The sequence below is a fragment of the Bos mutus genome, chromosome X (genome assembly GCF_027580195.1).
Source record: "Bos mutus isolate GX-2022 chromosome X, NWIPB_WYAK_1.1, whole genome shotgun sequence".
In the NCBI taxonomy this organism is placed as follows: Eukaryota; Metazoa; Chordata; class Mammalia; order Artiodactyla; family Bovidae; genus Bos; species Bos mutus.
This window is the reverse complement of record NC_091646.1, coordinates 86419647-86443787: the sequence shown is the minus strand read 5'-3', so window position 1 is coordinate 86443787 and position 24141 is coordinate 86419647. Positions and strand designations below refer to the sequence as shown.

The 24141-nt window shown below is 39.8% G+C and overlaps 1 long non-coding RNA gene across 1 annotated transcript in view; it reads right to left on the bottom strand.

Moving 5' to 3' along the window:
• Window positions 1-800: 800 nt before the first annotated feature.
• Window positions 801-24141, bottom strand: part of LOC138986311 (uncharacterized) — a 31814-nt gene continuing 8473 nt past the window's right edge. The window contains exons 3-4 of the long non-coding RNA XR_011463144.1: window positions 3283-3325; window positions 801-1919 (exon numbers count right to left, since the gene is read on the bottom strand). This is a non-coding gene — a long non-coding RNA (uncharacterized lncRNA). The remainder of the gene's footprint in view (window positions 1920-3282; window positions 3326-24141) is intronic.

Genomic DNA, 24141 nt, shown 5'->3' with positions numbered 1-24141 from the left:
AATTGAAGGCCCATCTACAAAATAACAGGCTTGTACTCTTCAAAAGTGGCAAAGCCATGAAAGACAAAGGGGAGGCTGAGCAAGTGTCCTGGCTTAAAGGAAACTAGAGACAGGACAACTAATCACGGCATCTTAGATTGGATCTTGAACCAGAAATAGGACAACGGTGAGACAAATTATGAAAGCTGAATAAGGTGTCTTTGATTATTTTATCATATTGATGTTATTTTACTGATTTCTATAACTGTAGTTACATGAGATATTAACACTTGGGAAATTGAAAAGGAGTATGTGAGCGTCTATATTTTTGAGATTTAATTTACATACCATAAAACTCATGCTTTTAAAGTATACAATTCAGTAGTCTTCAGTATATTTACAAAGTTGTGCAACCACTACTTGGACATGAATTCGAGAACAGTTTCATCACTCCAAAGATAAACCCTCTACCATTAGAAGTCACTCCCCACGCTCTTCTTCCCCTAGCCCCTGGCATCCATTCACCTACTGTCCATCTCTCTAAACTTGCCTATTCTAGAAATTTCATACAGTGGATTCATACAATATTCAGCTTGTTGTTTTTTTTTGAGGGGGGGTGTGCTTCTTTCACTTAGTGTAATGTTTTCAAATTTCATTCAATATTGTAGCAGCTATCAGTACTTCATTTCTCTTCTTGGTGAATAATATTCCATTGTATGGATAGACCACCTTTTGTTGATCCATTCATCAGTTGATGGGCATGTGGGTTATTCCCATCTTTTGGCTATTATGAATAGGAATAGTGCTGCCGTCAACGTGTATTTATGTAAGTATCTGTCTTCAATTCTGCGTATGTACCTAGGAGTGGACATGCTTGCTCATATGTATGGTGACTGTTTTAACTTTGAGGAACTGTGAAACTTTTCCAAAACAGTTGCACCATTTTAAATTCCCACAAGCACTGTCTTCACATTTTTTAGGCTTTCTTAAAGTGTGAAATTGTTTCAAAATGGAAAGTTAAAAATAATCATATAGTGGGTGCTATGCCTTCTCTAGGAAGAGCCAATATAGCAATGTCCATCCTTTCTTGGGTCCCAGAGTAAAAGCTGAGAAAAAATGAGAAAACAAGTTCTTGGTTATTTGCACTTTTATTCTTGCTTTGGGGATCAATTTGATACTGGTCCATCAAACTTGAGAAGGAAATGAAAACTTAACCATGTAACTAGGGAGTTCTTCTTCACAATAGGCTCCACTGTCAACATTGTCTTGTTTAAGGATAGTCAAAGGAACTCAGAACATCACAAGTATAAGGGTGAAGAGAGGAGAAAGAAAACTGTCTCCTTGACAATTATAATTTAATAAACATAATCATGTGTCCCAGAGACTTTTCTCACTCTTCAAAGGCTGTCAAGTAGCTCAAGCAGAATGACTTTCTCTTAGCAGGGCACAAAGACCAGTGACTTGGGTACAAAATAGACAATGGATTGGAAGTCAAAAGATACACACACATACACTATATTTTAAAAGCTCCAAGTCACTGACTTTATTTTTACTGATTCAGCACAGGGTGAAAAAAATACATTATATCATTACAATTGACTATTACATACAGACATTTATCTTTGTGTTCCTTATATTCATTTTCTGCTTTAAATCTGTTAACTTGTATTCATTTAAAATTCATATTTTCTTACTAAAAGTCTCCAGTTCATCTAACCAAGGGTTAAAATTTATATTCCTTTATTACTGAAAATTTAATGGTTTATCTATTTTTTAACACTGAGAGATTTAAATTTATTTACCAGGAACAGACAAACAAAACATAATGGGAAAAAGTTTTCCAGAAGCTATTTCCAACATTCTTTTCTTCTTTTTCTCCTGAAAACTGGTGGTTTATCTTTACAAGTTCTTTTTCATTCCATAAGAAAGCTGTTCTTCTTCTGGTTTCATAAGAGATGGTGAATAGTGGCAAAAAAACAAAAACAAAAAATCCACTTTAGAGTTCACGTCAGGGAGCAAATGATGGGGTGGGATGTTGGGGCAGAGGGATACAGATTCTGGTGAGACTGAAAGTCATTCAAAAAAAATTATGGGGCTGTGGAAAAAGAACAGAAAGAAACTGGGCTCCTGTAGGTGGTCAAGAAGCCAAAACGAGGAGGAATGGTGAGGTAGCAGGGCAGAGTGATGAAGCCCATAAAGGCTATGCCTTCTGATAGTAAATAGGAATAGAAATCAAATAATACTACTAATAACATGTAGGTGACCAATCCTTGAGAGCTGAGGCAGAGAGAAGGAAGGGTAGCATTACACCTGGTCTCTGGTTCACTGAGCTTCCCAGGCTGATGTGTGCCCATCTTGGTGAAATCATAACAAAATCGTGTTTTGCTAAAACGATCAGCTTTCATGGGGTCCTTTCACTGCACTCTGTCCAATGATTAAGCCCAATGGTTTATGCTGCCTGCAAAAGTTAATCCAAAACAGTATAGGTGAAGCATTGATGAAAACAGCTACGAAGAACGTGTTTCCAGGTAGCCTGAAACCCAGCAGACAATGTAGCTGTTGCTCAACAAACACAGAAATCTACATTGTATGCCAGGTTCATGCCCTAGACCTGGATGTTGGGCCTGTAAGACTTCCCACATATGATTTCAATAGAATTGCCTGCTGCATTCAAGATTTCTGGCATTTATCTTCTCTAACAAAGGGAAAAGACAACCACAAGTCACAAATGCTCTGCTGGGATATATCTACTACAGGTGAAACTTTCTTAAAATAAAATTACCATGTTATTTTGAGAATATCGTTTAAAAGTCGAGAGAGGAAATGGATGGATGGATGGATGGATGGATAAGCTAGATGGATAGGTAAGATAGGTAGTAGGTAGATGGATGATAGATAGATAGATTGATTTATAACCAAATGCTTGATAGTCTTGTGACCAAATGATGGAAGCACATGGGAGAGAGAGAAAAAAAGATCTGTAAACAATCTATGGATAAACTATCCAGATTCCTCCCCTTTGTGGTGTTGAATTTCAAAAGACATTATCATTCATGAAAGCTTGATGGTTCCCACACTCCAGCTAATAAGGGAAGACTTACCAGTCACCCCAGAACTTAACTCTGTGTGTATACGTATGTATAAATCAAGGTAAAGCTTTATTATTGAGGACTTCTCAATAATCTCACTCAGGACACAGTAACTGAAGGTAGAAGATGCCATCAGAGACCCAGTAGCCAGATGTAGCTACTGATTACAAAAGACAGGATCTACACTGGCTACTGAGCCATTGAGGGTACCTACACATTCCAGCAGCTAGATGATATGCAGCCTTCAGGGTGGGGCTCTGTGGAAGGAAAGAGAAGAGATCAGTTCTGGAAACTTATGTGGAAATGGTATCAGGAGGTTTCAATTGCATATTTTCTTTATTGGCAGTCTGACTGACACTAATTCCACGCATGCAATTTAACAGTCTCTAGATTTATTTATTTACTCAACATATATTGAGTGATATTGAGGAAAGTGCCAGATAGTCTCTTAGGTGTTAGAGAGTCAGCAACAAACAAAATACAAGATGAAACTCCCTGCCCTTTTAGAGCAGGCATGATTGCTTGGGAGAAAACTCTACACTTGATTATGTGGCACATTTTTGAAGTAAAATGTATATGTGTGTGTATGTAAATGTGAAATATTTACACATATAAAATGGAAAAATATATATATGCATATATGAAAAACAAATGAATTAATAAACAAAAACTCAATCCACCATTTCATTGTGGCCTTGGAGAATTTTCATTTGCCTTACAGCACTTTAATATACCAATGATGCACATACATACAATAAATTACAGGAAAAATCATATCACTTCCTCTATTATAGGATGATAGTTATTTCCACCAAACACCTAAAACACCAATGAAAACTGCAAAGAAGATACGTTACAAAGTATTCAAAGGAGCAGCTCACTAGTATGTCAGTTCCCAGCTTTCCTCCCATAATGAAAGTTACTCAGTAGTGTCCAATTCTTTGTGACCCCATAGGCTGTAGCCAGGCTCCTCTGTCCATGGGATTTCCCAGGTAAGAATACTGGAGTGGGTAGCCATCCCCTTCTCCAGTGGATCTTCCCGACCCAGGGATTGAACCCAAGTCTCCTGCATTGCAGGCAGATTCTTAACCATCTGAGCCACCAGAGAAGCCCCTCCTCCAATAATACTATGTAGGTTTAAACAGTTAGAGGACAGGTGTCCTCCTCATTGATTTACTCATTCATTCATTCATTCACCCCAGAAATGCCTACTCATTAATTTCTTCCAGGCACTGAGGATGTGACACTGAACCAAGATCCTGCATTCATGGTACTGAGAGCTGAATATTTAGGGTCAGGAAGACAAAAAAGAAACTCAACAGGTATGGATGATCATTTCCATAAAGTAAAGCAACAGAGCGAAGAGGAATGTTCAGAAGGTAGTCACAGAAAACCTCACTGCGGGTATGACATTTGAGCACATTCTTGAAAGAAAACTGTGTACACACCTGCAGTGAGATAACATCACAGAGAGAGGCAAGATTCAGAACAAAAGCCCTAAAGTGGGAAGAAGCCTGGTGTCTTGGATAAGGTGTTCTTATATCAGCACATGACCACTGGTAGCCAATTATTATTTCCGACTTTTGGATTTTTATAGAAAGTAAATAACTACGCAACTTTGGTCCAAGTACACGTTTTAGAATCTAACCTTCTTATGAATTTAAAATGCTTTGGCTATCACTTGGAAAAGATTTAGGAAAGTTATCATCAACTGGAAAAAAGGCTATACTTAGAACTTTACATTAGTACAGTTTGAGTGGACATGCAGCTGGATGCAAATATTTATTGCCTAAAAAAGGTAGCTTTAAAAAACGGAGAAGACAATGGCACTCCACTCCAGTACTCTTGCCTGGAAAATCCCATGGATGGAGGAGCCTGGTAGGCTGCACTCCATGGGGTCGCTAAGAGTTGGACATGACTGAGCGACTTCACTTTAACTTTTCACTTTCATGCATTGGAGAAGGAAATGGCAACCCACTCCAGTGTTCTTGTCTGGAGAATCCCAGGGACAGGGGAGCCTGGTGGGCTGCCGTCTCTGGGGTCACACAGAGTCGGACACGACTGAAGTAACTCAGCAGCTTAGCAGCAAAAATGTTAGGCAACATTGTAAATCAACTCTACTCCAATATAAAATAAAAATCAAAAAATAAAAAATGTGTTAGGTATAAGATGACTGGTTTTCTGAGAGCTCTAAATATGTCAGTTTCAAGGGAATGATTTAACCATATAATCACAGATGTCTAATTTTAAGAGCGAACCCACTTGCCAAGTTATAATGATAGTGTTTCACCAGGTGGTTAGCTCTTAGGAAAGAAGGATGGAATTTATAAAGTGAAGTAGGTTTTTGTTTTGATTGTTTTTCTTTTTAAATAAATTAAAAACAACTCCATCTAATGAAGTATATTTTGTCATTACCTAAAAAGCCAGGGCATACATACCAAAGTAAGAAAAACAAATTGCTTGTACGAGTTTGGCTGAATCTTACCTTCAGTATAAAATAAAGCATTTATAGAACACACAAACTTACATTTCATAAACCACTAAAACTAAATGTTCATAACTATCTTTATGAATAAGAAGACTAACAATTAAAATGAGGCAAGTTTGGTTAGTTTTAGCACCAAAATTCAAAGGATTATCTTTTATAAATTTTGGTATATATTTAGATTAGAAAAATGGTATTTTTAATTCCTAAAGCTCACACTATTCTCCAAATCTTCCTAGGTCTAAAGAACTACAAAGTTAAGATAGTCTTTTCCCTCAACTTTTAAATTTATCTGGGTAATACAAAAAGGAAAAACTGTAGATAAAATTTTATGGTAGGCTACTCTATAGATTAGAAATGAAGTGAAGTGAAGTCACTCAGTTTGCGAACCCATGGTCTGCAGCCTGCCAGGCTCCTCTGTCCATGGAATTTTCCAGGCAAGAATACTCGAGTGGGTTGCCATTTCCTTATCCAGGGGATCTTCTCCCAACCCAGGGATCAAACCAGGATCTCCCACACTGAAGGCAGATGCTTTACTGTCTGAGCCACTAGGGAAGCTCTATAGATTAGTGTCAACTGCTAGCCAATAATACACATTTTAAAGATTATTAAAATACAGGGACTAGAATATATAAGGAATATACTATAGCATAGACTATCAACCAGTAATACATTTTATAAGTTTATGAATAAGTCAAACTAATAATGGCAAATTATACAATTCTATTATCTAAAATTAAGAAGACAACTAAACCCCAGGGACGAGTAACAGAACTATAACCAAGTTAGTCACTGTTCAAGTCCTATTCACAGTGCAAAAAAAATAAAACAAAGACAGTCATAAACAACAACCTATCCATCCTGGCTGAAGACCATTTATTGAGGTACACATAATGGGAAAGAGAGTTAAAAGGAAGGAAAAGACTTATTAAAAGTTAAGCCTGCCACCTGCTGTTGGAAAGCCTGCCTGGAACAGGGATAAAGACCATTTCTTGAAATGTTAACCTAGGATTTGAGACCAGGGGCAGCCTGTAAATCCAACCAAGAGGTAGACACCCACTGATGTTTAATGCCAAGCTGACATTCTCATCAAAGTTTCCCTGGAAATGAATGAAATGCTGCTTCATGGGTTATTCAATGAAAAGAAGAATAGACTTCCCTGTTTTTTGAGGGATTATCTGGATGATTCTACTTTGCCTCCCCAAAGTATCCTTAAGTTTACAAATTATAATTTGGGGAAAGAAATTTTGACCCCAAGCACTATATGTACAGGTAGTAAATGAAGAGGGATGAAGAATTTCATAGCACTGCTAGAATATTAGCTTTACCAACTCAAAGACTGTAAAGTTTGGCTCTAAGTTTGGCGGGGACCAATCCTCATCCATGATTTTTCACATATTTTAGCACATGCACTAACAGCTTTCTGGAACTAAATAGGAAGATAGTCAATTCAGTTCAGTTCAGTTCAGTTCAGTCGCTCTGTCGTGTCCGACTCTTTGTGACCCCATGAATCGCAGCACACCAGGCCTCCCTGTCCATCATCATCTCCCAGAGTTCACTCAAACTCATGTCCATTGAGTCAGTGATGCCATCCAGCCATCTCATCTTCTGTTGTCCCCTTTTCCTCCTGCCTCAATCCCTCCGAGCATCAGAGTCTTTTCCAATGAGTCAACTCTTTGCATGAGGTGGCCAAAGTACTGGAGCTTCAGCTTTAGCATCATTCCTTCCAAAGAACACCCAGGGCTGATCTCCTTTAGAATGGACTGGTTGGATCTCCTTGCACTCCAAGGGACTCTCAAGAGTCTTCTCCAACACCACAGTTCAAAAGCATCAATTCTTTGGCGCTCAGCTTTCTTCACAGTCCAACTCTCACATCCATACATGACCACTGGAAAAACCATAGCCTTGACTAAACAGACCTTTGTTGGCAAAGTAATGTCTCTGCTTTTGAATATGCTATCTAGGTTGGTCATAACTTTCCTTCCAAGGAGTAAGCGTCTTTTAATTTCATGGCTGCAGTCATCATCTGCAGTGATTTTGGAGTCCAGAAAGATAAAATCTGCCATGGTTTCCACATTTCCCCATCTATTTCCCATGAAGTGATGGGACCAGATGCCATGATCTTCGTTTTCTGAATGTTGAGCTTTAAGCCAACTTTTTCACTCTCCTCTTTCACTTTCATTACTATGAGATCTACTCCATGGGAGGCAATTTTTGTTTACTTTTGAAGTAAACTCTGTTCGAGTAACATACTGGAGTGTGCTTTGTCACTCGAACAGAGTTACTCGAACAGAGTTTACTTCAAAAGTAAACAAAAATTGCCTCCCATGGAGTAGATCCCATGGTAAGTGTTCTTACCACACATTCATTTTAAAAAGATAGAAGAAAGCTATGTTAGGTGTTAGATACTTCTCTTACCTGGATTGTGGTGATGGTAATGGGTGTTTGCATATGTAAACTCATCAAGCTGCATGCATTACGTATGTGTGGTTCTCTGTATATCAATGAAGCTGTTTACAAAAAACAAACAAACTGTCTCCCACGTGGTTAAGAACAAAAAGTCAAATTAACTCTAACTGTAACCCAGGAAAGAAAGGCACAGGGTGAAACTATGCCTGAGGAAAATCCCAACCTTTTAAATACAGGTGTCTAATTAAAGTATGTTTTTGTGAACTCGAATTCCTTTTGTGTTACATTTGAGGACTGAAGCCAGGGTCTCACCATAACCAGCACATGGTTGCAGCCCGTCCAAGTCTTACATACCTGAGGTCTTGTGACTACACTGACCAAAAACATTTAGACCAGCTGATGGTCACTTGATTTTCATATCTCTTATTTAGTAAATTGCTCAGCAAGTCAACTTGGCAATTGCAGTGAACATTTTCTGATGTTCCTGCTCAAGACATAAAAAAATTCCCTGCCAGATAATTCTAGTCTGAACAGGCCTGTTTTGGCACGAGATCCTAAAACAAGCTTCTAAAGACGAAACCACTCACAGCCCATACAGACTCAGACGAGTTTTTTAAAAATAATATTTAGCAATTAGGCACATGCCTTTAATCCTTCTCAACGAAAACCAAATTCTTTTAAACAACCATTCGATGAAAACATGAATCATTTTACTCATTAGAAGCACTCAGATGAAAAGAATAGTTTTCACCAAAGTAACTGCCTTTTTAAGGATAAGTTCCAGAAATTAATTGCTCTAAAGCCATGTGCAAATATCTCTCTCTTTGTCACTCTCCCTCTCTTTGAAAGAAACTTCTAAATTCTCTTCATACAATTGTTGGTGGGGTGCAATAATGGTGAGGAATTCTTATCGCTGAAAAAAAAGGAAGTTAAATAATTTGCACCCTATCAATATTAAGTTAAAAAAAACAGTATCGAAGTAAGGTGACTGTTTTCTGAACCTGTAAATAATAGAGAAAAGTTCTCTTGTTTTTCAGAATCCCTGACATAGACTTTTAATCATAATTAACCCATCACTATTCTATACCATTACTGGAGTCTTCCTAAATTTGCCCTCATTTCTAAGCCTTGTGCTATTTTATAAAGGCATCAACATCACATATACCTAATAATTCATTTATAATCAAATCTCCACCAAGCCTCTGCTTTCACCATTATACAGAACTCCTTTTGCCACGGAAGTTCTCATGGCACAAAATTCTTCATTTGGTCTTCCTTGACTATTCCCATCAAGTTTCACTCAGTTCAGATGGAGTAAGGAGAAGCAAATCCTTGACCTCTACATACTGCTTGCCTAGCTCCTCTTCTCCCTCTGCTGGGCCCAGCTCAAAGAGATTCTTGAAGAGTCTAGAAGAATTTTAAAAGGCTTTCCTGGAGTCTTCTGCAAAGTTAGCTACATGTTACTCAGGGCCAGCTCCCTCATCACTCAGTCTGTGTCTCAGACAGAAACACAAGCCAAATGGTTCCTTATTTATTTAGAAATATGTTTCCTCATTAGAATATGAGTTCTATGAGGGTAATACTTCTGAGATTCTGAAGTATTAGCAGATGCACTGGATTATAATCATCTTTCAATAAATATTTGTCAAATAAAGAAATCCGAGTGAAATGTCTGGCACCTGTACTGATGCGATTCAAAAAACAAAATAATCAAAAAACAAAGGGAGACCATCTTCATTTCAGGAAAACTCTTCTATTTCTTTATCCTTTAAACACCATTCACTTCCTAGCTTAGTTTTATGGTACTTTTCTATAATATTTGTGGGTGCCTATAGGATCTAGCTCTTTGTAAAGGAGGATATTTTCTGGAGAGAAGTGTGAACTAGTGAAGGGTGTGCCTCAAGGTGCATGTTTCTATACAATCCCTTGTGTTTGTGTTAGTTGCTCAGTTGGGTCTGACTCCTGTAACCCTGGACAGGGCCCTCTGTCCATGGAATTCTTCAGGCAAGAATACTGGCGTGGGTTGCCATTCCCTTCTCCAGAGGATCTTCCCCACCCAGGGACCAAACCCAGGTCTCCTGTATTGCAGGCAAATTGTTTACCATCTGAGCCACCAGAGAAGCCACAACCTCTTGTAGCACAAGAATAACCTTGTAGCACAGAAGAGTCTTTGGGGCTCAGGAATGCTATTCTGTCTTCATTCCATAGGACAAGCAAACTCTGATGAAATGGAAAAATTGAGACAATTGAATAGGTAATGGCAGAGGATGGGAGAAGATTATAGAAGGAAGAACAAAGGGAACATCCAGAGGTTGCAATTTCTTTTGCTTGTGATGGCTATGAAATGAAGTATACTGTTAGCAAATGAAGCCTCTTTCAAAAATCATACATGTCTATCAGCAGCTAACACTGAGCTTCGATTATTATGAGGTGTATGGTGGCACATTGATTTTTAAAATTATGTGGTTTGTATAAATGGTTCATACCACAAAGGAAGAGAAGGGGAGACAGATAAGTGTGAAGATGTGGAAGGGCTAATACAAATGATTAGAAAATGGTGGAGTGCAACTAGAGATTATCATGCTAAGTGAAGTCAGTCAGAAAAAGACAAAAACCATATGGTATCATTTATATGTGGAATCTAAAATATGACACAAATGAACCTATCTATGAAACAGAAATAGACTCACAGACATAGAGAACAGGGGGAGAGGGGAACGGAGAGACTGGGAGTTTGGGGTTAGCAGGTGCAAACTACTATACATAGAATGCATAAACAACAAGGTCCTACTGTGTAGCACAGGGAACTATACTCAGTATCCTGAGATAAACCATAATGGAAAGGAGTATTAAAAAGAATGTATATATGTATAACTGAGTCACCTTGCTGTACAGCAGAAATTAACACAACACTATAAATCAGTTATACTTCAATTAGAAAAAATAAATTAAAAAATATTTTTAAAAATCCAATGTGTTGACCAAAAAAAGAAAGAAAGAAAATAGTGAAAGACTAAATGTAGCATATATCACACTGATACTATCTAATGACCAAGCAGCTTACAACACCCAGGAGACATTCAGCAAAAAAGAACAGGATGAAAATGTGAATGCTACTTGTGCAACAAAGAGAAAATGGGAATGTGCAGATTTATAAAGACTGCTTTGATATGTGTTAAATAAAGGAAAAGGGAGTAATTGGTTATTTTCAAGCTTCTAGAGAAGGGAAGAAAGACAGCTGTATAAAGTCCAAACCTACACTTCAAGTATTTGCTCAGAGTGGTCACCACCCAGTATGACCAGTTTCTCCAACTGGTGGTTAGGAAACCAAAAGTGCTTCAGTGGTAATAACTCAGTACAAACAAAGGGCCTATAAAAGTCTTGCTGACAACATTTTTTCTCCCCCATTCTTCTCTTCTTATCAGTTGATGCTCCATGAAGGGTTTTTGTCAGGGCCTTTGACAGTATTGTAGAGCAAATGAAGGTGTTCAGAGAAACACTGTCGATCTAATTAAAAGTCAGATCAAAAAAATAACAGAGGAAAATATCAACAGATCAAGCTCTCAGATTACAATTGGAGTTGGATTTTTGAGATGGTCACAGAAATAGTCTGGAGCGGAAGAAGGCAAAGGGATACCAAAGAAGGAGGGCCACTGAGAGGAAACAGACATAGAGGAAAGATGTAGGTCAATACAGCTAAAAGATGGGTAAAGGAGAAGCCCAACACTGACCTACAACACTGAGACACCAGTCAATGGGACAACAGCTTCATAGGCGTCCTTGATGAACTAGGTAGAAGAGGAAGTTTATCAGATGGAGAAAACCGGAAGGATTCAGGAGGAGTGACTCTCAGGCGTTTTTCTTTTTTTTTTTTTTTAAAAAAAAGAAAAGAAAAGGTGAGCATCTGGAGTCCAAGAGAAAGGGAAGATTATTTATAGGCCTGGGCAAAGTCAAGCAATGACGGAAGGAAGTCTTTCTTCCTGTGTCGGGTGGAGAGAGCAACAGTGGCAAACTTTACCGCTAGGTTGAAAGGGGAAATAACAGAAACAAAACTACTGTTTATATTGATGGTAAGTAACGCAGGGGGAATCTGGTTCCTTTTTCTATGAGTGGAGAAAGAGACCAGGAGAGGTACTTAGCACTGAAGGGTAGTACAGCTTTGAAAGGACTGCTCAAAGAGGACAAGAGAACGTGTGTATGTTGTGGGGTACCGGGGACATGGTAATCTGGGTAAGTATAGGTGGCGATGTGCTATAGAAGTCATTTTCAGTCAAAAAGGAATAGCAAAGGCCTCTCATTTAGAGAAGAGGTCGGGTAAAAGGAGCTCAGAAATGAAGGGAAACCCTTGAGGTCTAATGAGAACACACTAGATGCAACATGGCAATTCTAAAAGAGTGGTCAACCTCAGAGTCCGATGAGCAATCCAAACCACAAGCCCAAGCTTTCCTGGAGTATCTAGCCTGTAGCTACATATCCTGTGGACACGTTGTTGTTGTTGTTGTTTAGTCACTAAGTTGTGTCCACCTATTTTGTGACCCCATGGACTGTAGCCCACCAAGCTCCTCTGTCCCTGGGATTCTCCAGACAAGAATACTGGAGTGGGTTGCCATTCCCTTCTCCAGGGGATTTTCCTGACCCAGGGATCGAACCCTCATCTCCTGCATTGCAGGCAGATTCTTTACCACTGAGCCACCTGAGAAGCACCACATATATACTACAAGCCAGAAATGACCCCATTTACTTGTTCCCTTTCCTGACTCCATGTCTCTAGCCCCATGTTCGTTCTCCTGCCTCCCATTCCTTGCTGGTAGGCCATAGCATCGAACTCATTCAAATTTCTCGCTGAAAATTGCTATTCATTCTGACACTCTCTTTAAGTCCTAGTCTGATTATTGAACTTTCTATAGTCTGGGGAACAAACTGTAAAAGAACACATCCATATCACGATAATCTTTTTCATGCTGATAATTAAACTCATCCTACTACTGGGAACACTAAAAGTTAATGCAAACCCTATGCTGATAGAAGAGAATTGTTAGGTACATACATCACCACTTTTCTTTCATGTCTGTTCCTATGGAAGCCAGGATGGGCCACGGAATTAGGGATGGAATAAATGGAGAGACTTAAAAGGGCAGAATCTAGAGGATTTGGTGAAAAAAATTAGAACAAAAAAGGTATTTCCTGGATTGAGTTTCATTATTAGACGAAACCTTACAGTCTTTGTGTGCTCTTTTATCTCCAGTTTTTCTAAGGTTAAATGAACCTCAATGAATTTTAAAATCATGAATAGAAAATTGAGAAACTAGAATTCTCGAGACTCAGTCAAGAAAACATGTCTATGTTTTGTTTTAGATATGCCAGTAGGGACAGTCAGAAAACTCTTAAGAAAATTGTCATTTTACCAATATATCAAATAACAGGTTACAAAACAGCATTACTCAAAGTGTGTTCTTTGGAGTATTAAACCAAGAGATGATTCACAAAAACCCCCAGAGTTCTTGGAATCAGATTTGGGAAATGTTGATGTACCATACGCCCCTTCTTGAAGTTTCGATACTAACATGAAAGGTTCTAAAAAGTCCTACCAGAAAGGAACCTATTTAATGTTGTTCAACCCAGTTTTCCTGAACTTATTGGACCACAGAATTTTTTTCCCGATCTCCTGAAAATCTGTTTTGTGAAATGCCATCCAAGACAGTACTAAAGCCTATATTGGTTGCCTCACAGTTTATTACTGGCTTCCCCAGAGGCTCAGCAGTAAAGAATCTGCCTACAATGCAGGAGACGTGGGTTCAATCCTTGGGTTGGGAAGATACCTGGAGGAGGGTATAACACCCACCCCAGTATTCTTGCCTGGGAAATCCCATGGGCAGAGAACCTAGTGGGCTACGGAACATGAGGTTGCAAAGAGTCAGACATGACTGAAGCGACTGAGCACGCATGCACACAATTTATCACTTACTCTGGGGAGAAGTCTGTCAAGAATTGTGCCAAGGCAGCTGCTCCTAAACCAGGAATATGAAAACGAAGAGGGATACTGAAGAGAGAGGGCCACTGAAAGTGACAGAGAGCAAGGAGAGATGTCAGTCAACACAAACAAGGGGAAAGGGGGTACCAGGCATGTGCCAACCTTCCTGGCTAAGTAAACCCTCATGTGCTGTACTTAGTCACTCAGTCGTGTCCAACTCTTTGTGACCCCATGGACTGTAGCCTGCCTGCCTTTAGCTCTGTATTGTCTCCTTTCAAAGCTACCAGTTTCTGTGGCTGGGACAAAAAGAATGCTTTTTGAGACCTTGGAAAGAAGAATTTAAAATTAAAGTAATCCAGTGTACCAGATTTCATTTATTATGAAACATGGCAATCTGGATGGAAGGCATGGTGCAAATAAAGGAATTAAGCTCTTGTGTTTCCCTGATAGTTTTACAAAGCCACTTGCTCAGTACTGTGCCCTCAGTAATCAGGCCAGATGAAGGCAATCACGTAGTAAACGTCAACACCCGCTGTGTGTACAGTACTGTCTGACTATCACAGCTCTTTCACATCTGAGTCTTTGACTCTTAGAACAACCTTGTGAGGCCAGTGACTGTGTTATTATCTATTTATAGATAGGGAAACAGGATTAGATGGGATCACAGCCATGAACACCTCATATACAAATAGATGGGACTCTCCTAACTGCCTGACAAATTGATGAGCAAAAAGTCCTGGCCAAATACTCAAAGACATGAGTTTGGGGAAGCAGCAAAGTGCCATGGGGAGAATGGTGACCTCGGCCTAAGAAGATGGGGGCTCTGTGATCCAGGTAAACAGCTTGGCTTCATTGGGTCTCAGTATGCCTCCCAAGCAAATGGGGATAATACTTATCCTACCTATAATGGGATCATTGAGATGACCCCAAAAAATGAAATTTATGAAAGTACTTTACAGATTTTCATGCATGATGCAGATAGAAGAGATTTTATGTCTCTCACAAAGGTAGAATACGAAGGTAGCACTTTCCTGTCTTCACAATCTGTACCCTGCTTCCGATGCTTTAGCCCTCATCATAAAGTGAGTGCTACAGTACTTGTGTTTAAGTCCAAATGCTGATAAACCAAACATGCAGCTGTCCCCACAGGGCTGGACCAGATACCTTCTGAACCACTTATTTCAATACCTTGTAAACAGGAGGAACTAAAGCGATGGCAACTATTATGTTCACAGTTTAACTTTGGTTTCTCATCTGTACTAAAAGGTTATATTTCTATACCCAAATCATTAAACCTTCATCAGTTTTTTTTTCCTCCTAAGAGATGCCAAGTTTTTATTTTACCAAGTAGGGGGCATCTTTAAATCCCTCCATAAAGATTGCTCTTTTTAATTGAGGAAGAATTAGCACACAATAAACTGCTCATATTTAAAGCATACAATTTGATAAGTTTTGGCATATATCTACACTCATGAAATGATCTACACCATCAAGAGACTGAAATTATCCACCAGCCTCAAAGTTTCTTTGTGTCCTTTTGTAATCACTCCCACTTGCCCCCACCAACTCCCCCACTCCAAGCAACTACTGATCTGTGTTGTCATTAGAGATTGCTTTGCACGTTCTAGAATTTTATATACATGGAATTATGCAGTATGTACTTCCTTGGGGGCTCTGCTTGTCTCATTTCTCATTCTACTTTTCTAAAGTGAGGTCATTTATGTTGTTCACTATATCAATAGCTCACTTCTTTCATTATTGAGTATAATCTACCATACAGATATACCACAATTGGTTGATCCATTCATCTGCTGGTGTATGTTAGGGTTGTTTCCAGTTTTAGCCATTATTTATAAAACTGCTGTAAACATTCATGTGCAAGTCTTCATGGAGACATATTCTTTATTTTTTCTATGAGTGGAATATCTGGATGGAATGGTAGGTGTATGTTTAACCTTTTAAGAAATTATCAAACTGTCTTCTAAGACTTTTACACATTTTTACATTTTGACCTACATGTATTATAAGGATTCTAGATCCTCCAAAACCTTGCCAACACTCGGTATGATCAGCCTTTTTAACTGCAGCCATTCAAACAGGTGTGTAGCATCTCATTTTCTTCATTTGCAAGTTCCTAATGACTAATGCTGAAATTCCAATACTTTGGCCACCTAATTCGAAGAGCTGACTCATTTGAAAAGACCCTGATGTTGTGAAAGGCGGGAGGAGAAGAGGATGACAGAGGATGAGATGGATGGATGGCATCACCGGCTCAATGGACATGAGTTTGGGTAAACTCCGGGAGTTGGTGATGGACAGGGAGGCCTGGCGTGCTGCGGTTCATGCAGTTGCAAAGAGTTGGACATGACTGAGTGATTGAACTGAACTGAACTGAATGACTAATGCAACATTTCATGCAATGACTAATGAACTAATGACTAATAAATATTTCATGCAAAGATGGGCTCAATAAAGGACAGAAATGATACGGACCTAACAGAAACAGAAGATATTAAGAGAGGTGGCAAGAATACACAGAAGAACTGTACAAAAAAGATCTTCATGACCCAGATAATCACGATGGTGTGATCACTCACCTAGAGCCAGACATCCTGGAATATGAAGTCAAGTGGGCCTTAGGAAGCATCACTACGAACAAAGCTAGTGGAGGTGATGGAATTCCAGTTGCGCTATTTCAAATCCTAAAAGATGATGCTGTGAAAGTGCTGCACTCAATATGCCAGCAAATTTGGAAAACTCAGCAGTGGCCACAGGACTGGAAAAGGTCCGTTTTCATTCCAATCCCAAAGAAAGGCAATGCCAAAGAATGTTCAAACTACTGCACAATTGCACTCATCTCACACGCTAGTAAAGTAATGCTCAAAATTCTCCAAGCCAGGTTTCAGCAATACGTGAACCATGAACTTCCAGATGTTCAAGCTGGTTTTAGAAAAGGCAGAGGAACCAGAGATCAAATTGCCAACATCTGCTAGATCATCAAAAAAGCAAGAGAGTTCCAGAAAAACATCTCTTTCAGCTTTATTGACTATGCCAAAGCCTCTGACTGTGTGGATCACAATAAACTGTGGAAAATTTTGAAAGAGATGCAACTATCAGACCACCTGACCTGCCTCTTGAGAAACCTGTATGCAGGTCAAGAAGCAACAGAACTGGACATGGAACAACAGACTGGTTCCAAACAGGAAAAGGAATATGTCAAGGCTGTATATTGTCACCCTGCTTCTTTAACTTCTATGCAGAGTACATCATGAGAAACGCTGGGCTGGAGGAAGCACAAGCTGGAATCAAGATTGCAGGGAGAAATATCAGTAACTTCAGATATGCAGATGACACCACCCTTATGGCAGAAAGTGAAGAACTAAAGAGCCTCTTGATGAAAGTGAAAGAGGAGAGTGAAAAAGTTGGCTTAAAGCTCAACATTCAGAAAACTAAGATCATGGCATCCAGCCCCATCACTTCATGGCAAATAGATGGGGAAACAGTGGAAACAGTGGCTGACTTTATTTCTTTGGGCTCCAAAATCACTGCAGATGGTGACTGCAGCCATGAAATTAAAATAAAGACGCTTACTCCTTGGAAGGAAAGTTATGACCAACCTCGACAGCATATTAAAAAGAAGACATTACTTTGTCAACAAAGGTCCGTCTAGTCAAGGCTGTGGTTTTTCCAGTAGTCATGTTGGATATTAAGTGTTGGACTATAAAGAAAGCTGAACGCCGAAGAACTGATGCTTTTGAACTATGGTGTTGGAGAAGACTCTTGAGAGTCCCATGGACTGCAAGGAGATCCAACCAGTCCATCCTAAAGGAGATCAGTCCTGGGTGTTCAGTGGAAGGACTGATGTTGAAGCTGAAACTCCAATAATTTGGCCACCTGATGCAAAGAGCTGACTCATTGGAAAAGACCTTGATGCTAGGAAAGATTGAGGGCAGGAGGAGAAGGGGACATCAGAGGATGAGATGGTTGGATGGCATCACCGACTCAGTGGACATGAGTTTGGGTAAACTCCCTGAGTTGGTGATGGACAGGGAGGCCTGGCGTGCTGTGGTTCATGGGGCTGCAAAGAGTCGGACAGGACTGAGCAACTGAACCGAACAACTGAATGACTAATGCATGCAGTTGGCATGGCCGAACAGTCTAAAGTGCTGGATTTAGGCTCCAGTCTCTTCGGAGGTTATTTTTTGGGGCTTCCCTCGTGGCTCAGTTGGTAAAGAATCTGCCTTCAATATGGGAGACCAGGGTTCAATCTCTGGGTTGGGAAGATCCCCTGGAGGAGGGCATGGCAACCCACTCCAGTATTCTTGTCTGGAGACCCCCCATGGACAGAGGAGCCTTGGTGGACTACAGTCCATGGGGTTGCTAACAGTCAGACATGACTGAGTGACTAAGCACAGCACAGTGACTAATGATGCTGAACGTCTTTTCATGTGTTATTTGTCATTTTTGTATCTTCTTTAGTGAAGTGTTTGTTCGAGCCATTTGCCCATTTTTTCTATGTTGTTTGTTTCCTTATTATTAAAAACTCCAGTTTTTTTTTTTTTTTTTTACAGTTGGTACAAGATTGGTAACTAAGAATTCAATCAAAATTTTACATAGTTCATGGGTACCCAAGAGAGTAAAAACTTCACAATGATTACTTCCTAAAGCCTATGCTGAAGTAAAACATTCTGTAAATGTTAGGGCAAACTTGAAATTCTTCTAAAGCTTGAAAAGAACTTAATTATTCTTTTAATCAGTATTGCTGCTAAGTCTACACAGGTTTAACTTAGTAAAAAAAAAAAAATTGCATTTCCATGTACTCTACTAGTACCCAAACCATCTTAGTTCTTCCTTCATACATGAGCTGAAAATCACCAAATTTTGTCTTGAAGCCATATTTCATACTTTGTACTAATTATGTTCTAATATCATAAGATTCTACTTTTCAGAAATAATGTTTTTACGTCAAATGTGTGCCTACATTCAAAAAGTGACAAAGACCAAAACCTCTGTCACACTATGCCAGCAGCCACAGCTAAAATGTAATTTGCAAGCATGAAGATGAATTCTCCTTTAAGGTCTGTAGAACAGGCTAGATTTGAGGGCTGCTACGGGCTTTCCTTTGAGGAAAAGCAAGCCCAGTTCTGCTGTGCAGGGCATCGGTTCGCAGCTCAATTGTTACAGTTGATGTGGGTTTCCTTTTAGATGCCTGGAAAATGACTCTGCTGACCACATCCACATTCTGAAATACTTTTTGAGAACTTGTAACCAAACTGCAGGAACTGACTCATTTTGCAGTGCCCAGCTACCACACAATTGTACCAGAATAGACTCCAGTCAAAAGCAGAAATAGGGAGGTCTCAGAACACAGGCAACAAATTGTCTCTTTACTGGGGGGAGAGAGGGGGAAATCCCAGGGCACATGGGATGAAATGGCTCAAGCCCTAGGAGACCATCAAGATGGCCTGAGGAGAAAGACTAAACAAAACTTATGACTTCGTGGGCAATATAGGTGTTACCCTCAAAGCTTAAAGTCAGAGGCTGGTGAAAAAAGGACCTGAATGTCTAGCTCTCTATAGTGCACCTAGAAAGTAGATTCAGTTAAGAGAGATATGTGCGGGAGAATCTGCAGGAAGATAGTGTCTTGAATGCCCATTCTGGAATTCCTTGCTCAGGAAGTTAGGAGCCTGCCCCTCGTCTCTAAGTAGATGAGCAGGAATGGAATCCTAGCAGGGACGCCAGAAAGAAATCAGGCCAGGGCCCAAGGACACCAGCGCTTAGGACCAGAGATTTGCTGGTACTCTAAGGTTCCCCTCCATCCTTCGTTATTTATTTCTACTTCTTTCTCTCTCAGCTCCCAATGTGGTCCATCCAGCTGGGTCAGCTTCCTCGTGATCTGCGAATTCTCACTCCCTCTCTCACTGCAGTTCCTACTTAAGGGGCAGGATGGAAAGGAGCACACTAGACCCTCTTCCACAAAACACTCTATGTTCCCAAATTACTGACTTCTCCTCCCCACAAGGGAAACTGTTATTCTCTCAGTCAGTTTAAGCCAGAGGCAGTAAGGAAGTCCAGTCCAGTTGAACTAAACTATAAATGACAGTAACTCTTTCCTGCAGGTGGGTCCTTGGCTACAAGAATACGAATGATAACCTAGATGCATAACTAACTAGTAAGGCTAGGGGATAAAATTTAGATGTGAAATCTCAGGTGCTGTAAAGTAAGATAAACCTGGACAGTACCTCCAAATAGCTACCAAGTGCATCTGCTAAGCCCTGGGAGTTATCAGGCCTGGTGACATGGTCCAGTGTTGATAAGGCGACCTCTATACATACTTTATGTCTCATGTCACTTCACGCCTCTTAACATATACAGTCCCAGAAAACAGAAATTGTGTCTACCTTATGCGAAAGGTAGAACTTTAGTATCAGATGATGAAAATAAAAGAATGACAAGGGGATGCAACTCATTTACAGCAGTCAACACTGTTTTAAAGAAACTACAAGTGTTTTTAACACAAATTTAAAGAAAAAAATGTAGACAGAATCCCCTTCTTCTCAACTGGTCAACTGGTATGATTTTCCCACAATCCCTTTCTGTCTCCAGTTGTAAAATGAACACGTGTGACATGACTTTTTAACCTACATCAAACGGTAAATTTTCATATAGATTTCTAAGAGGTAAACTATCAACTGGTTGAACTGAAAACTAGAAGCTATATAAATCACTTTGAAGGTAGAATTCATTAAAAACCACACAGTTCAAAAGTCTAAACTATTTATCACTGAGTGAAAAATCAGCAAAGATAGGTCCCTTGGAAAAGTGAGTTTGGGCTAAGTGTAAATGGAATTGAAACATCTCACTGCTAGAAAACTGAGTACTCCATGCCTCTGAGGAATAGATGCGACAGGAAAAAATTACCCACTTTTGGATCTTTAGCTGGTAAGAGGTTGATAGCTCAACTTTATCTTTCTTTACCAAGGTTTTCATATCGTCATAACTTAAATGACAAAAGTAGCATTTCCCAAAAGAGTGTCCTACACAACTTCTACACACTCTGGTTATGAGGCACAATGGGCTAGACTCTCCAGGATCTTTACAGAAGTCACCTGTCCCTTTGGAACACCATCTTCCCTCTCTTCAGTTACCATTTCCTATCTTCTAGTTTCCCAAGTGGCTCAGTGGTAAAGAATCCACCTGCCAAGCAGGAGACGTGGGTTCAATTCCTGGGTCAGAAAGATCCCCTGGGGAAGGGAATGGCAACCGACTCCAGTATTCTTGCCTGGGAAACTCATGGACAGAGGAGCCTGGTGGGCTACCATCCATGGGGTCGCAGAGTCAGACACGACTCAGGAACTAAACAACAAGAACAACTTTCTCGCAGCTTCTTACTACAGCCAACGGGGCCCTACATGATCTGTAACTTACTACCTCCCGCTCCTCATCTACTACTTTCCCCCTTGCTTGCTGCTCCACACTGACCTCTTTATTGTCCTTTGAACACACCAAGCTTGCTCCCTCCTCCAATGTAACAGTTTTGTTTTCTCTGCCTAGAATCCTCTTCTCCCAGATTCACACATGGCTGTCTCCTCGCTTCCCACAGGTAAGTCTGCACAAATATTGCAACATCAGAAAGAACTTTCCTGTCAGCTCTGGATAAAGAAGCTCTTCCTCAGACTCCTGGGTACTCTCTATCTGTTGGAGCAAGCTTTATTTTTTCTCTCTAGCACCTTTTAATGCCTGGCATCTACTTATTTGTTCAATCACTGTCAGCCTGCCCCATCCATGCAATCAGGGAGCTTGTTCACTGCTATATTCCCAGACCAGGAACACCATCTGATATATAGTAGGTGTGCAATACATTTTGGTAAAATGAACGTTTCCCACCTGACAGCTTTGTCAACTGTTCTGCTACAAGCCTTACAGGGTCTGGTTGGCACCTGGGACCATTTTTGTTAACATCTTACCAAATACCCCATACTTCAAGGACCAGGTGGATAGGAGCTATAGGAAAGTTTTTTTCCCAGCCTGAAGAGAAATTGGGCAGAGGTTGTGGGAGAAAGATGTTTCTTTATAGTCCGCCTGCCATCCAAGGGTAGAAGATTCGTGAAAATCTTTTCGAGTATCACTGCCAAACAGGATGGAGGAAAAGGTAGAAATTTACTATCTTTACCAACTTAACTTGTCCCAAACAGTCCTTAGTTGATCTAGTTCAGAGAGAAGAGCCCTGAGATCATGAGCCATCCTTTTAGAGGCTGAATGATTTTTGTTTTTAAATTTACATTAAACATTTCCTTCCATTGGGCCATATATACCTGCTGTTGATGTAGACTTCGCATGTCATGCATTACCTTTCTTGCTATAGTCACACCTGTATCAGAAAACAAAGTTTGCACCATTACAAATAATTTGAATGGTTATGTGTGTTTCGAAAACTATGGAAAATAACACTCAGGTTTAAAGCACAAGTAAACATAATGACTGCCTTGAGAAAGAGTATTCCTAACTGTAGCACAGTGACAAGTACACTTTTTTAAGCGTTGGTAGTTTAAGCCCTCTTCCCTATCCTCATCTCCCCCAGAGAGAGAGAGAGAGTATCCCTCATTTTTCCCACTTTCACTTACAGATATTTTCAAAAATTCCTAATATATTTAACTGAGGGCAGGACAGGACTTCTGACCTCAAAATTGATTTAAATTCTATTTTTAAATTATTTTCCAAGACACCATTGTGGAATCCTTTGTTGTCTCATAATTTTCTTCAGAGAAATTAGTCAAAAACTCAGGGGAACTCTAAGACTGGATTTACTGATGGATTTCCTACTTTGAGTCCTTTTCCCACCACCATTAAAGAAGGAAAGAAAAATCATTTCTCTGCAGTATTTTCCTGTCAGGAGCCCCTTCTTCCCCTTACTTTAAAACAGAAGTCCAGCTGCCAAAGGAAGAGGCTTAGAGATTTTGATGAATGTCAGTCTGTGAAATGCGCCTTGTCTCCAAGATGGCAAAGGATCAAATAAAAGATGTAGTCATTGAGGTAAAAGGAATAAAGACTGAGTTTGTAGTTACTCCTCTTCCTTCTCCTAATGGACTTCCCCCTGTCCTTTCTTTCATCTGTCTGCAGGTAGGGACTGAATGAGTTAGATGAGAATACAGGTAAATGAATGAATGAATGAACAAATGAAAGAATAAAGACAGGTATGCTTTAATATATCCTCTTACAGGCAGGCTCAGACCAAGGCCAGGATAATTTTTAAAGACATTTCTAAGCATGCTGAACCCAACAGGGTAGGGCAGCCTGCCCTTGCCTTCTAAACCACATTCTCAACCTACATTTGAAGGAGGAAATTCTCAAGGTGAAACTCCTTTCCCATATTCTGAAAATTAACTCCTCATCCAAACATGGGGTTTTATGCACATAGATGGCTTCTTATAAATCTTTACTTAGAAATTTTGCCCCTCTAGATCATTCCCAGAATGAGATGAAGATAAAAGAAAATACTAGTAATTACCGATTCTTACTCATTTTATTTTCTATGGATGAATGCTATACCGGATAAAAGAGTCTCCAGAAAGGCTGACGAAAGTGCATCCTGAGGACCCAAATGCTCACACACTTCTCCCTTCCACCCCCACTTTCAAGTGAAAACATTAGAGAAAAAAATAGGGGAAGTTACATGAGTAAGTGTGTTAGTGCATGAGATCAACTGAAAACAAGGAATTCCCCTCTTGGACTTCAGTGGCCTAATTAAAACTCATAAAACACAAATGACTAAAACTGCTCCATCGATTTGCAAAATAAGCAGCAGAAAAAGTCAATTTTGTATTTCAATATTGAGAGGGCCAGGCCTGGAAGATATGACACTTTGCAGAACAGAGATGAGAAGACCATTTCTGAGACTTTCAGGTTCAGTCAACTTTTATTCTGCTTTCTGTCTGAAGTACTTACCATCTATACTAGTGACACCATTTGGATATAGATTTTGGTCCCTCAGCTTATCAGCTGAGTGGTCCTAAGCACATTCCTTTACCTCTCTGTGCCTTAGTGTCCTCATCTATGAAATGGTCATGAGAATTGCACCAGTGGGTGGTCAAGAGAACTAAACAGGTCAATGTGGGCAGAGTCCTCATAACTGTGCCTACCCCAAACATTGGAAGTGTGCCAGAAATGGCAGCCACCATTATCATCACTGTTTCACTTCATCTGATGTG